The sequence below is a fragment of the Phaethon aethereus genome (genome assembly GCF_964289735.1).
Source record: "Phaethon aethereus genome assembly, chromosome: 3".
Taxonomy (NCBI): domain Eukaryota; kingdom Metazoa; phylum Chordata; class Aves; order Phaethontiformes; family Phaethontidae; genus Phaethon; species Phaethon aethereus.
Window position 1 is genome coordinate 41,690,186 of NC_138576.1, and position 15,776 is coordinate 41,705,961.

Genomic DNA, 15,776 nt, shown 5'->3' on the forward strand with positions numbered 1-15,776 from the left:
AAACAGGGCATTCAAGGAGAGCAACGACAGATGCCATTCTGGTCTTTTGCCTGGTAACTGGAATCATTGTGACTGTTGGTGTGATCTTTGCTATGATCTTTATGATTCTTCACTGGTAGGTGGACAGCTTACAATGCAATTTACCTTTTATTGATCAAAATATGGTATTACTGATGACAAACATGCCTTGGGGTGAACTATTTAAGTTTAATATTTGTGTTGCCAGTAGAGAAAATAGGAACAAGCTTCTGGAGATTGCAAAGAAGTACTTTGCAAAACCGTTACAGTGATTGTGGATGAGAAGGGAGCGATTTGGAATAATTTATTTAAACCTACTTAAAGGTATGTTTTTGTTTAATTCTTTTTTCCATTTCAGGACTGTTGTAAAATGTATTTGGAAATCAAAATCTGGGCAAGACAACCAAGACAAAAAGCCGTCAAACACAAGATCACTGTGTAACATGGAATAAATCGCTTGCTCCCTCAGGGTCCACATTGGCCTTTTGAGGAATTGGAGCCTTTGCATCTACAGCTGCAGTGTTCTCACCATCTATAGTAGCCATAATACAAGGGGTGGCAGAGCCCTTACTCACAGAGGATGAAGTACATAAGTCCTTCCAGCACTTGCATAATGAACAGAATTAGAAAAAAAATTGGATAACATAGAAATACCATACAAAGAAGATTAAAATATGTTTGAAATACTGGTTTTAAGAAGTACTTTTTACAGTTCATTCACTGTCTTGGATTACTGAACTTTAAGTGAAATGGGTAAAAATACTTCTATTTTAAGGTGGACATTATTCCCTGGGTAGTTTAATAGTCTAAGCACCTCTCAACTGAAGAACCAAAGCCAGACTTTTGTGAGGATGTTGAAAATGATATATTTAACATATCTTAATTTTGTGAAGATGTTAATCTAGACTAGATGAAACTAGGCATATAGTCTAGGCAGGGACCTTTTTTTGTAAAGTGCTCCTTATGTCATCGATGATCTTCAAGCACAACACCTACTGTGTAATCACTATAATCCCCTTTCTTCTTGACACACTGAAGGATGTGTAATGGTAGGGAAGATCATTAAAAGTTTCGTCATAAGTTTCATTAAATTTGTACCTGCACATTTGCTCACTTAACCATTTCTGCTGCAAGGGGACCGAAATATGTGAACAGAAGAGTAGCCCCATAGGGTCAGACCAAGTATTCATCTACCTCTGCAATCAAAACAATGGACAAAAAAAGGATGTCTAGGGAAGAGTACAAAATCAAGACAAGGCTGTATGATGTTTTCCACAGCTGTATTCCTCCAGCATCCAGGCATTTGCAGGGTTTCTAAACCAGATGCAATTTCTAAGCAGTCAGCAATATTGAATGGATTTCTTTTCCATGGCTTTGTTCAGTGTCCCCTTGTACCTGTGTAAGCTTCTGTCACATAAAACACCCTACGGCAAGGAGATCCACAGTGCAGCTGCATCTTTTGTCCAGCTTGAATCCACTTCCTGCAAGCTTCATTTGTCACACCTTACTTCTTGAAAAGGCAGTGAGCTGTCAGTCCGCACTGTCCTCTCCCTGAAAGGGACTGCCTTTTAGACCTCTTACATATTCCCTGGTTATTTTCTTTCTGGTCTGAAAAGTGCAAGATTACTTAGTGATTCTTCACCCTGAAACCACACCATACCTCTCACCATCCTCGCTGACCTTCCACTAACCCTCCCCCATATTACATGACTATCTTGTTTATGAAGGTGCTTTCTCTGTGTATAAATAAACATTGTTTGATGCAAATAAAAAACCTGAGCTGGTGACATGTTGAAAAATGGACTGTGGGCTGATTAAAATGTTTAATAGATTTTATGATTAAGATTTTCTCTTGAGTATAGTAGAAGCTCTGAAAACAGGCCAAATATTGAGCACTCCAGGGTAGAGAGTGCTTCTCAGTAAGAACATTGCAAAAAAATTGCAAAAAAATAGATTGGAGGTAGTAACTCATCCTCTCAAAGAATTCCTGTTCTCTTCAGATCCTCTATTGCTGCAGATGTTCTAACTGCACCATCTGCACATCCTTAAAAAAGCATTATCATATTTTTCAGAGATACATCATTTTGTTTGCTGTTTAGTGAAAAGATCATTTACATTTTTGCAAATAAAACATCATATTCAAAAATGACGTGCGCTTAATTCTATAAAAATAACTTTTTTTAAAAAAAGGAAATTTTATTTTTGGTAACACTATCATTAGCAATGTCATTTTATGTCATTTGGTGGACAAACCTAAAAGTCTTGCAACATTAAGAAGAAAATGCATAGATAAGGCAAAAGCAGACAATAACAATTTTGCAGTTTGCAAAACTAGCTTACATGTTCAAGGTGTGGTTTTGATCTCATGCGATCAAAGACAGCATATTGTGGTGAGTCTGGGGTTAGGTCTAGAATGCTGGTCTTAAAAATAGACCAAAACCAGTTGTTACTACTTGGGAAAATGCTTCCACTGAAAGTATGGTAAATATGAAGCTCTGCCATCATCTCTGCAATTGATTTTTGAACTCTGGCTTTCCTGTTGCAATTTAGATGTGAGATATCTGAAAGAGAGGGAACTAAATGATTCTTTTCCATAATGATGCAAAGGTGTACTGTTATACAACCATTTTGTATTTTAAGAACACTTGCAAAGAGCCTCCAGTCTTATTTGGGTTGATATTTTGAAGGTTTTAAATCTCCACGGTCTGCTGACAAATCCAGCAAAAAGCAATAGATACATAAACAGAGTAGTTCAGAAAATGAAATTTAGAAACAGCTGAACTAACCCATACTGGTGAGTGTGAGGGTCCTTAGGGTAGATCAAAGAGGTTTTGTTCTTTATTGGCTTATATTTTGTAAAATATGATTATCTTCTGCTTTTTTTCCCCTCTTAAATCTCCTTAAAGCTACCTACAAAATAGAAAAAAAAAATCGCTAGAAAATTTAATGCAAAAACTGTAGCATAAAATACGAAAGAGTGCCTTGCTGCTCAACAGATAGGGTAAACAGGCTGTTCTGTTGTTGAAGCCGCAATCAGAAACTCCAAGGAGTGAGGAAATTCCTGAAGTTAAGATTATTCTGTCCAAGTGGCCATCACACAAACACTATATTATCATTCTCTCACCCTAAATATAAACTTGAATGAACTGCTCTGTGTACCAGATGCAGTATAAAACACATAGGAAGCACAATATTATTATCTCAGCACAACCATAGCAATCTTCCCTCACATTTGATCCCGTAATCTGAATAATACACTTATTAGCCTGGTAAGAGGGTGGACAGTCATGACAGATAAAGGACTTATCCAGAAATAAGTGTTTTAACCTAAGTATTTTTAAAGAGATAAAGAACATGTTGCAATCTGCTTGAACACTTCTGACAACAAGTATTCACCGTCTAGGATATATAACTGTTTGATGGAGCACCTTTTATCTCCAGTGCCTGAGAAATGCAGAGAATGTTTTCATTGCTACTTTCTGGTAGTGGGTTAAGGAAGAGAACCAACAAGGGTTTCTCCTTTTCCAGTTTTAACTACAATATTTCTATCTCCTCCTGCTTGCTGACTGCAGTGGAAACATTATCTTTACTGATCACCCCAAGATGCGAAAGTATTCTTATTCTTAGACCTTAGGCACGTGCCCAACTCCTGTTTAAGCCAGTGGTATTTAAGCTCTTGAAGTGAGAATTTGCTGCGTTTCTAAGGGGAGAAGCACAGAAGAGCTAGAAGGAGAAGGGACAGAGGTCACATAAAAATACCTTCATGATCTCGGGAGTTTTCGCTGCCTACAGGAGTTTTTGGCCAATGCAGATCAGGCAGCCTCCCCAGTCCACTCTGTAAAGTGCGAGCTGTACGGAAACTCCAGCGCTCCGGGAGCTCGTAGATTTGCCCTCATTCAGACATCCTCCTACACCACACCTTGGCGGGCCATCACGCGCAGTTCATCTGCCAGGAGACCGTTTACACCTGCCTTTGCCGTACAGAGGACTTCTGGTATCTCCTCCCACTACTCCAGCAGCTGCACCCAGGATACAGGGGCCAGAGAGTCGGTGAAAATCTCATCATGCTTAAATTTAAGCTTGTACTTACATTCTTTCCTGAACTAAGATCTCCTCATAGATGTGTTTAAGCAATTTCCTGAATCAGGGCCAAAATGACTGTCTCATCCCTTGCATTCACTTGCTTTGCGTTGTCTAATATTGCAGCATAATCTTGTGGGTTTTGTTTTAATTTAGTAGTATTTTAAATATTTCCCTCAGTATTCTTTCATCTTCTCCCTCTTATTCTTCTTAAGGAAAAATCTTTTTGGAATGCATATCTTGTCTGTATATTATCCACCATCTGTTTTGGGAAATTTAGGATGCATTTATATAGTTATTTAGGTCTTGATGTATGCGCAGTTTCATTTATGTATGGTCTAATAGTATATACCATAGAAATATTTTTTTTTCTTTGACAGCTTTACTGGCTCTTTTTGGAATGGAAATTTTTATGGTAATTGCAGAGATTTTCATTATTTTTTTATAACTTCATTTAGTCAAACAAACTTAACAAAATAATAAGTGCTCATGTTTTTTTCTTTCTTTGTTGCTATGCATACAGGAGAGAAAGTGCCACAGAAATATGGGTCATTTTTTAACCTGACGTTCTATAAAATAAAATAAAGAAATGCTAGTTGAAAACAGATTCAGTGCTCCATGATTGGTGGCAAAATTTCAGTATTGTGCAGCTATTACGGGGAGAAAGTAAGCAAATACTTTGATTTATGGTTTTGTGAATCAGAAAGCTACAGCGAAATGTTAAGTCAAACGTACAACATTTTATGTGGATTTTGGAAATAGAACTCTGCGGTTTCCAGTTGTTTATCTGTAAAATGTAGAGATGGATTTTTCAGGAGCTGAGCATTCAGCTTCTACTTCATTACAAGAATCTTCTTGTATTAGGCCAGTATTGTTCACTTATGATTTACTAAGTTTTTTACTTAGCTGTACAGAAAAACTTTTGACTTAGAACTGGGTCAGAGTGCTCAGACTGGAAAATTCAGTATATGGTGAATTTTCAGGACAATGCTACTTTAACAGGAAATTGTGTTTGTGGGCTGTGAAAAGATAACTGGAGAAAAAGGTTGTGTGCCTGAAGCAATTAAACCCCAAATCCAGCACGGCTGGATATGGATAATTGGTTATTTAAAATTACTTAACCTACATGTGTTTTTCACTCTATCCTCATGTTCTTATAATCAGAAAGCGACTGGGCAAAATGGGAAGACTTGAGCTGATTAAATCTTCGTTTTGGACTGTAAGTCCTTTCCCAAAGAGATGGTTTTGTAGTATATGTGCCTACGAAGTCTTATAACATGCTATCCTGATCCTTACAGAGAGTATCATGTGTTATCTCAACATAAGAAACAATAGTATGAAGTTGGTGTGCAGATGAAGCAGTTACTATTTTGGGATAATGCTATGTTGTATTACACCTAGAATAATGGCAAATTGTTAATTAAGATCCTTTGATATTTGCAATGATCCATTTTCTGCTGCTTATAACTGCCAAATTTTAGTCTTTAGGGCAGGAATTTTCCATTCTGAATATGTGATCCTCAGGCTAATGTCTTTCTTTCTGGGTATGCAGAAATTGCAGTCAAATGTTTTATTTTTTCTGGGGACCCACTCAATGGAAAAATAGGCTGCTAATCCCATCCTGACCATTTCTCTCGCATTCCTAGTTTCTGCTCCCAGCCCGGTTTCCCTCCTCCCAGCCTACTCTCCCATCAGCAGCTCTTCCTTAGTGTGGTGAGACTAAGACTGGACAGGAAAGGAATTACACTGTGACTTGGAGATGATGGAGGAGAAGTAGGAAAGAGCGAGAAGATTAAGACAGGCTGGGCAAGTATTTTGAGAGGGGCTGGTGAAAGCAGGCTGGGAGGGGGGAAACTGGGAAGGGAGCAGAGACTGGGGGTGCTGGAAAAGAGAAGAAAAAAGAAATTAAGCAGCATCCTGAGATTAGTGGGACAAAGAGGCTGTGCCTAGAAACCTGATGGGAATGGGGAGAAGGAGCAGATACTGTGAAAAAAGGATGCCTGTGAGCAGGATCTTCACTGAGGGGAAGAACTGGCTGGAGAAAGCCAGGCAGGAACTGGGAGGAATGTGGGGAAGGAGACTGGGATTGTGAGACCCTGGGAAGCAAAGAGAGGGATCAAACAGGGAGCCGAGCACGCTGCATGTGACTACGGAGAGAAAAAAGGCAGGATGAAAACATTGAAACTGGGGAAACAACCTGGGTCTGAAAGCTGGGACAGGAGGGCCGGGGGACTGGAATGATGAAGAAAAAGGCTGGAGGGGAAGACTAGGACTGAACGGATAGGAAAACAGAAACCAGCGTGAAAACCTGAAGAGTGGCGACTGGGAGTCACTGGCAAGAAGAGACTGGAAGAATGAGCAAGGGAGACGTGGGACTAAGCAGGGACAGTTTTGGAAGGGACAAGACAGAAGAGGTCAGAACAGGGGATTTGTTTGGAGGTACCTGTGTCCACTTGAATACTCTTCTATCATGAGTCTGGATTAGGGACAGATTTTTTGCAGCTTCTTTGTACCTCTGCTGCTGGCAAAGATCTGTAAAACCCGTTATGTCTCTTGCTCCCTGCATTTGCAGTTAGTTCGGAGGGTGAATATGTTACTGCATGAACGCAAGTTTCCAGAGCCCTGTCCTGGAGCCGAAAGTCCCGACCCTGTCGATGGTGTGTGTTGTTATGAGTGTGGTGCTACCTGGCAGAACATCTGAATTGTTAGTGTGGAGCTTAAGAAATCACAGAAAACTTTAAAGGAGTTGCAAGTTTGTGTCTTAAGAAGTGTCAGCGTGTGCGTGGGCAGTACAGCTCTGGTCCAGCCCCCGTCTCTGGTGTGCGCCTGAAGGCAGAGCAGGGTGCAGGCTTGTTCCGGCAACACACGCACACAGAACGGGCAGAAGAGCTGGGGAGCAGAGGACCAGCCAAAGCTGTCAGGATTGGCAGGGCTGGTTGTGCAAACCTGGGGAACGTACCCAAGCAGATTAGGAGGAAGGCATTTTAAAGGTAAAACAGAGGCTGAATGACTTCTCCCCCATTAAGTTTGGCCACAGACTGAAGTGGGGCTAGGACTTCATCCAAACAGCTGAAAAAAGAGAAAGAGAAGGCCACTGAGGAATTTAGGATGCTGCAAGACAAACCTTATAAACTGGTAGATTAGTGTGTGTATTTACTTTACTGTAAATGATCCTGAAAAGGCAGCTAGGTTTTTAACCTGTTTTTCACTTTTTTAAAGCCTGCAGACTTTTATCGTTGTAGATAAATGGATAAAGGTAAATTCCTTGTCTCATAAAAAGTTCATCAGGTGAATGATGTAGTTCTTTCAAAATATCATCAGTCTTCCTGGTCCAAGTGGTATTCACAGCAGGTTCTCAGCCAGTGGAAGTCAAAATGCCAGCTCCCTTTGAATAGCACAGAGGCAAGTCATGTATAATTGAATCTCTTACTTTTATTGTTGAAGCACTGATTTTATCCAGGCTGCCTATGTGCTACACTTGCTGATCTCAGGGGAAGACATTTGTGATTTCCTGAGAAAGCTTTAAAGACCTTAATTTTGTAAGTTCGCAGAGCACACGTACAGAAGGACCCACAGGATCATCTGGTCTGATCTTGTGTGTGTAAGAGGCTCTTCCCTGTCTGTCTGTTACTCTTGTGCTGAGGCTGGTAACTCGACTGAGGTCTGTGCTTAAACAATACCTGCGAGAAAAGCACCCAGCCTTACTTTGGGAACACTGAAAGAATGGAGGTCCAGCACTTCCTTTGGCAATTTGTTCCAGAGGTTTATTGCCTTTTGTGCGAAACAAGATTTGCTCCTCATTCAAAATACAAACACATCTGGCTTCATTTTTCAGCCACTGGTTTTTGGTTCTGCTAAAATCAGAAAACCTGTAGTGCTTCCTATTTTTTCTTCATGGAAAAATTTTTCTTCAACACACACTCATCAATCACTTTTCAGTCTTCTTTTATGACTAAGCTTCTTAAAGGTCTTCTCAAAAGCTTTTGTCTCTCATGCCATGCCCCATCCCTGGAAACATTCCAGGTCAGGTTGGACGGGGCTCTGAGCAACCTGATCTAGTTGAAGATGTCCCTGCTCACTGCAGAGGGGTTGGACTAGACGGCCTTTAAAGGTCCCTTCCAACCCAAAGACTCTATGATTCTGTGATTCTACGATTCTGTGATTCTGTGATTCTATGTTTGGGTACTTTTTATGACTCTTTTTGACAGCTTTTAATTTTTCAGCATTATCTTTTCAGCCAAGAACCATATATGCCCTATGACACCGATGTCTGTGTGCAGCTGCTTGCTATCCCTACATCCTAAATCCTTTGCAGAGTCGCATCTTTATAAAACACAGTTCCTCCTTCAGTAGATAGAAATTACATTGCTTGTTCCTGAACCAGCTTCTCATTTGGCCCTGGTAAATCACATGGGGATAAAAGTTGTTCCTGTATGTTCCTGACTGTTCTATATGCTTCTCCTAACCTCATTTACTGCTTCATCCTTCTTCATGTCCTCCAGCTGTTTTGTCTTCACCAAGAGCAGCTGTTGGAGCACAGCCACTATTCAGAGAAGAATTCAAGATGTGTTGGCCTGGGTGTACAAAGGTGCTAGTAGGAACACAACCCTAAATCCTGTTCAGTTTGAAGGGGATGCCTGTATCTGCATTTTACATTAAACAGTTGTTTTCTAAAATAACAGAAGAAGCACGGACTGCTGTTTCACCACTCATGGCTTCCTAGCAGTGAGGCTGCAGAAGGGCAAGTCCTCGATTCCCCTCGTGCCCTACCTCAGGAATCTCTCGTGTTTCTACACACTGGTAAAACTTGAGTAGAGAGGGTGGCGTGAGGGATGCAGGGAGAAATCTTGCATGTTAGCCCCCAGCTGAGGTGCTTTCCTGGGAGACGTAGCTCTGCCTTCCCTTCAGCGGAGAAAATGGATCTGGGATGGGATTTATGTTTCAACATTTTAAATAATGAAAAATCCAACTTCTTCTACAAAGTTGGAGCTCCATCTCTCTACCTGTCTCACTTCAGGACAAATAAAATGAATAATGGTCCATGACTGTGATCCCCCCAATCTTTCTTTGTTTGTCCTTCTCTTTTGTTCAAGTATTTTTAACTGGGGAGGTGACAGGGTGCAAAAGAAATCCCAGAGACCTCTAAAGTTTCAAAAGATAAAATAGCAAATTTAATGTCTCATTTTCATAGGTCTTCTTGCTCATGGTTTCCATAAAGCATGTCATGGCAGGGCTGTGTTTGGGCATCATTTACAGTAGCTCCACACCACCAGCTTTGGTGGGGTTTGTTCCTAAGTTTTAACCCTTGTGATAAAACTTCCGTGCAAATCCTGGAAAGGACTTACCGTACCCTTCAGTGATGTCTTAAAATTTCAACCTGTGTTTGGCAAGATTGTTTCATCAAGCAGTGACACGTCAGACCTTAGCAGAGAAAGAACAGTACCTACCTGGCTCTGGCAGACTGATTCCCCCTCCCTCCCTCCCCTCCTCCCCTCTTTCCTTCCCTCCCCTTGTCCTTTATTTTTTCTCTTCTTTTTTTTGTCTCTTTCTTTGTCTCTTTCTCTCTATCTTCCCTTCCCTTTCCCTCTCCCCCTTTCTTTTCCTTTCTTCCCCTCTTCCCCCTTTCCTCCCTTCCTGCTTCCCCCCCGTCCCTCCCTCCCTTCCTCGTTCCTTTCAAAAACTATTGACTCTGGGTAAAAGGAGACAGTTTTTAAAATTAAAATTGGCATAGGGAAAAATACAGTGTCCTTCCACCTCTCAGCCTCAGTTCTGAGCATTGCAGGATTGTCAAAAAATAGTTTTTGAAAGCATGGAATTAGCTCAGAAGTTTGGGTCAATTCTCATATACATCAGTGAAAAGTCAGGTCATGATGACTAAAACTGCTCCCTAACAATAATCTCAAAGTAATAACCAAAGTGTAACTCTTCTCTCTCAAAGCCGCGGCTCAGCTCCTGGGCTGTGTTTTGGGACCTGCTGCTGGCAGAGCGCGGGCGCTGGCGAGGACGCAGGACACAGCCAGCGGGGACCAGGCAGCACCTGCTGCTCCCGTGGGGTCTCCAGCACCTCCGGGCTGCTCACTGCCCTTGGGCCAGCGATGGGCTTCACCCAAAAAGCAAACGAAGAGGCTTGTATCGGAGTCAGCATTAAAGCAGGGGGAAGCACCGAGGAAAGCAAGCCCTGAGCTCCTAAAGCTCGTGGGGGCAAAACTTTGTTGTTAATAAGATTCGAGTCCAAACTAGTTCCTGATAACAGTGAAGCTACCGGAAGGTTGTGGTGAGCCCCGGTGGCCGGGAGGACCCCAGCTGCAGAGAGAGGAGTGGGGTAGGGCCAGTGCCAGCCTACGGCTGGACACATTTTGGTGCCCATGCCCAAGGCCATGCCCACAGGCGTCTGGCCAGCTGGGGGGCTGTAATCCATATAGGTGACTTTAAAATGCCCTTTGCCTGGGAAATAAGCTGCATAGGCAGTTGTCCCCCACATGCTGCTCTTACGGCTGAGCTTCGCAGGCCACGGCATCAGATCAGGCGTCCTCCCTCCTTGGGCTCTTCATCCCATGCTGAGGATGAGGCTGGGGAAGCCACGGGTTTTCTTGGACCACTGTCTGGGGTCATGGGTGTCACCTCCTCACCCTAAGGGTTCCTGCTGCCAGCCCAGGGGCATCACCGGCAGATGATTCTGATGCTTCTCTGCCAGAGAAACACCACCTTTCTTGGGACTGCAGTGAGGTACCACACTGCCCTGCACACCCTGCTCCTAAGGGCTGGGGACAGGTCTCACCTACGTGAGGTGAACTCTCTTTTGTGTGTTTGTGCCGGGTATGCCTTCTGCTTTGGCTTTCCATTTCTGATGGGTGGGTGCACCCCCAGGGCTTTGGACGTGGGCAGCCACAGGGGACTAGTGCCTTCTGCCTGGAGGGGAGCTGGCTGCACCTCACTGCAGCACCCCACACGTCCCACTGCCCCACTGGATGTGTTTCTCCAGATGAACCTCCCTGTGCAGCAACTGCCCACGGGGTTGGAAACGTCCTGTTGCACAGATCATCATGTTGCACCTCAGACGATGTCACCCTGCAACAAGGCATGCCGAGAGCTTCAGGTGGCTGGTGGCCCTGGTGAGCTGGTGGGTGGAAGGGACTTATGGGGTGAGTTCACGAAGTTTTCCACCTGCCTTTCGTAGTCAACTCAGAGGAATTAATGCAGTGTAGAAGATGGCAGCTGTGTTGGAGCAGCAACAGAGAGCTACATGATTTAAATTCTGGTATGATAAACACTTGTCAGATAGCTGACACTAATCAATGAATGTCATCTAATAACAACAGACTGCCATCAGACATGAACGCTATCCATGACACTTTCACCTTGGATTTACAAAAACCTCATGAGATCAGCAGTTGGGCTTGTTACGTTTCTTGTGAACTACAGCTCTGAAATTCTTGGCTTGCCTCTCTCTGTGTGTCAAGGCAATTAATGTATTTTTTTTTTAATTTCAGGTCGGGTCAGTCCACATATACATAGCAATGAAAATTAAGCCAATAGAGTCACATGGCAGGAAATATAATGTTAACTTGATCCTGGCTGTGCTTTTTATGCTTAACAAGAGAAAATCAGGAAATAAGGAGAGTGTTGGATTTAATTTTGAATTTCCTGGTCCCTTGCTGTTTGTTGTCTTGAAGATAACACCATCTAAACATAGAGGGTCTTAAAAATTTAATTTCCTTTTTATATTTCCTAGTTCCTATTGCTCAGGCCTTCAGGCTTCTATTGTGGCTTCTCTTGAAGTAGAGACTTTTTATAATTCTGAGTATGTTTTCTGATTCACAGCGCATTTACATTCCTCTTGTTCTTCTCTACTTTTCTCCTGAGTGAAAGCTCTGCCTTCCCGCACACAAAGTCAGCCTGTGGTGCTAGAGGCAAGGCACAGAAAGGAGAATTTGTTGATACTGCCAGACCTTTTGTATTTTCCTTTTCACTCCTCTCTCCATGTCACTGAAGATGGCGGTTGCCCAACAGGGCACATCGGCAGACCTTACGTAGGGCGTGTTTGATCTCAGTGTGCAATATGCTCTGCAACAGTGAGAAATCTTCTTTCTAGGGGCCAAAAAAAAGCCATATCTTGTCATTACACCTTGAGACCAATAGGGAGAAGCTGGGATGCTTTGCTGTGATGTGACTGAGGTCATCGGTGTCATTTCCAGCTGCTGCCACTTCAGCGGAGGAGGAATCTCTGTCAGGCTTTTGGCCATAGTTGTGTCCTTGCTGCCCTTGCTATCCGGGGGCTGGTGGTTGCCCATGGGCCAGGGAGCTCACTTCATCTCTCAGTGGGTTCTCTGCAAAGTAAGACCAGCAAATTCAGAGGGATTCTGGCAAGGGGCACGGTCGCCCCATCCAGGGCTCTTTGAAGGTTCAGAGTTCACCCTCACTTGGTTAAAATAGAGGGTCCATAGATAGAAAAGCGTCTGCTGTCCTCACACATTTGTCTCATAGTCTGTGCTTTTTTTGTGCTGACTCCTTCAGTGATTTAAGCCTGCACGGTGTTCCCCATCATTAGATTTTTTATACGAGACATTCTTTTTATTGATGCTAAAAGGGCATCACCTATTCTTTTAGTATGGCCTAGCAAGCAGCACTCTGCAGAGAAGGAAATAAAGCCACGTTTTCATAACAGAGGGTTTTTTGCTAATTCTAGCCAGGCATACTACTTCCCACTTAAAATCTAGAACAAAATAAAGTAAATGGCTTGGTATATGTGGAAATTATTTTCTAATAATGGGTAGGTATTCTTGTTTATTATTTATGTGCATATAATTCCGGAAGCAATTAACATCTTAATGAAATCTTGATATAGAATAATTTTTTAATGAAAACACAATTGTGAATATGATTTGCTCTTCCTAGCAAACCAAGCATAATTAGAACCAGTTTAATAACGTGCAAACTATTAACATCTGAAGAATGTACTCTGAAAACATTCCTGTGATGACACAGGATCATCAGAAGAAGCTGAACTTACTTTTCCCAAGGTCCTGCAACACAGATGAGGCTGAGATGCTGTTGCAGTTACATCATGCTGATCCCATTGGTGACATACTCAGCTGTTTATTTGCAGAAAGCCTGTGCACTGTGAACCTTTGTTTGCCTTTTTTTGTCAGAGGATTTTTCCCCTTGAGCAAGGGATGAAACCTCTTTCAAGTTTAGATTTCAGGAAACTCAAAACTCGATGAGAAATTAAGGTCTTGTTTGGTTTGGGGATTTTGCCATATTATATCCACTGGTGACAGCCGCTGATGGGGCTTTGTCAGTGTTGTCCCCAAGTGCATACAGGCAAAGCTGCTATTTGCACTAGTGGAGATTAGCCGGCCCCCGAAGAGGACTGAATTACACAAATGCAAATCACAGCTTGCTGCACCCTGCTGACCTGCAGAAAGGGTTTCGCCAGTGTCAATGTGTTGGCTCTGCAAGCGGAGCTTTTCTCCAGGGCAGCTAGAGGCTAGTGGCTAGCAGGGATTTGGATGCGACATATCACACCTAAAGCAGAGCAGTGGGGAGGATAGGCAAGCCATGAAACATGCTCCGGGGTGGCTTGACGCACACCCAGCCCAGGAGACTCGCGGCCCACCAGCTTCCCTCCCAGAGTACACAGGAGCCTCTGTACAAACCTTCTGATAAGCCTGTTCCCAAGACCTGAGCTTATAACAAAGCTTTCGTAACTTCTGTCCAGGTTTTTGTTTGATTTTTGTTTTAGTGAAATAATCATCCCGTTCTGCTCAAACTCACACCGGGCAGACCAGGAAAGGGATGAGGTGGGAATCCTCTCCGGATGCCTTAAGAGCTTAGAGACCATTAGAGGCACTTTAGCAGGCTTTGGCCAAGGTTAAACCCAGGTGGGCTTTCTCTTGCTGAGATCCCTTTTGCCAGGGCCTCACAATTCTTTATACAGCAGGACTCACATTTTCCAGCGTGGCTGTGTGCAGCCATTTTTACACACCTAATTAAGCCCAGAAATGCGTGTTTAGTGTTCCAGCGATGACAGAACCACCCAATAAACTTTAGCACTTATGTACATAGGAAATGGTGCATACAACATCAAAGCTGTGTACACACATTAAATAATTCATCCTTATAATAACCCCCAGAGGTGGCGGGGAGAGGCATTAGCTAAACAGCTCACCCCCGTTCCTGCAGCAAGCCACTGGCAGAGGCAGGGTTAAGCGCTGCGAGGGTTTGGTGCCGAGCTTTGTGCTTCATCTATCAGCCCGCACCGCGCTGCGGTGGATGCACGTAGCAGCTCGTATGTTATTTGGAACATTTCCTACTCCAAGACATTCTCCTGTGGGAAGCAGCCAGGAGTCCACATGAACAAAATATTCCATAAAAACAAACCAGCGATCCCCGGGTTGGAGCGGCTGGTGCCGTGGAGGAGAGGCAACGCCACGCAGATTAGCGATGCCGCTCGAGCTGCACGTGACGCTAACGCCCACGAGTGTGTTGTGACGCCGCGAGGCCACGCTCCCACCCGCTCCTGCCGTGGGCGAGGGCACCCGGGTGCAGCGGCATCGGGGAGCGGGAGCGGAGGAGGGCTGGGTGCTGGGCGGCGGAGAAAAGCCCGAAACAAGATGAGCGTGGCAGCCGTGTCAGTGGCTTTCTGCTCTGCTGCGCTCATGAGCAAAGAGTGCAGCCCTGCCTCGGTCGCGCTCCTATGCCCTGTCGCGATCACATTCAATCAGCTGTCACCGAGAATGACATAAAAAGCGACCTCAAAATCCCTTGCAAAACATGAGGGTGCTGAGACTAGTGGGGGCTCCCTTCCCCCCTCCCTCAGCCTTCAGCCAAAGTCAGCGAACGGGGCACTGCTGGAAAACTGAATTTCCTTGCAGGCGTTACGATCAGGACGCATCTTCTCGCACGCTGTTATCTGCACGGTTCAGCTCTGTGTCACACGCGTTGGCTTGTGTTTGTCTCTTGCCTGAGCGGTGAGGTGTACGACACCTCTGAAAAAGCCCATCTGCAGAAGGCAGCGTTCCGAGGCTGGTAGAGACCGTATCCAAAGCTCTGGGAAAGAGCCAGCTCAGACGCAATAACGATTTGATGTTTCACTGGCCGAGGACGGTAACTCTTGCTATTCTGTTGGCAATTTGCAGGGATGTGGTTCTCCACGTCGTGCGTTTCTGAGAGACGCGGCTATTTTTCCAAGAAGCCTTTGGACTTCAGACGTTATAAATGTGTTGCTGTTTTATTTTAATCTAGGTTGCCATTTGCTGTAGTTAGCTTTCTGCTCAATATAAATTTACTTGTGAAGTTTGTATTGCCCCTTTGGGATGTTAGAACCGAGTCCACATATTCTTTAAAAAGCCACTTTATTTTCAAAGAAAAAAACCCTAAAATTCCTGTATGTGTTCCGAGCTTCGCACAATATACAAGAGGCTCTGGAGAGACCTAGATAACAGGGAGCATTTTCTATCTAGATATGTTTGGACATTCCTTTATAGAGCATGTGGAAATATATTCCATTTTCAAATAGATACACCCTCCTCCTGTAACATGAGTCAAGGGGAGAAAGCCCACACAGTTGTTTTGGTTACTTAGGAACTTCCATGCCTGATTAATCAGTTTCTCTCCTCTGCTTCGAGGAACCTAATTGAACTTGTCATTTTATTCCTCTGAAATGTACTCATAGATTA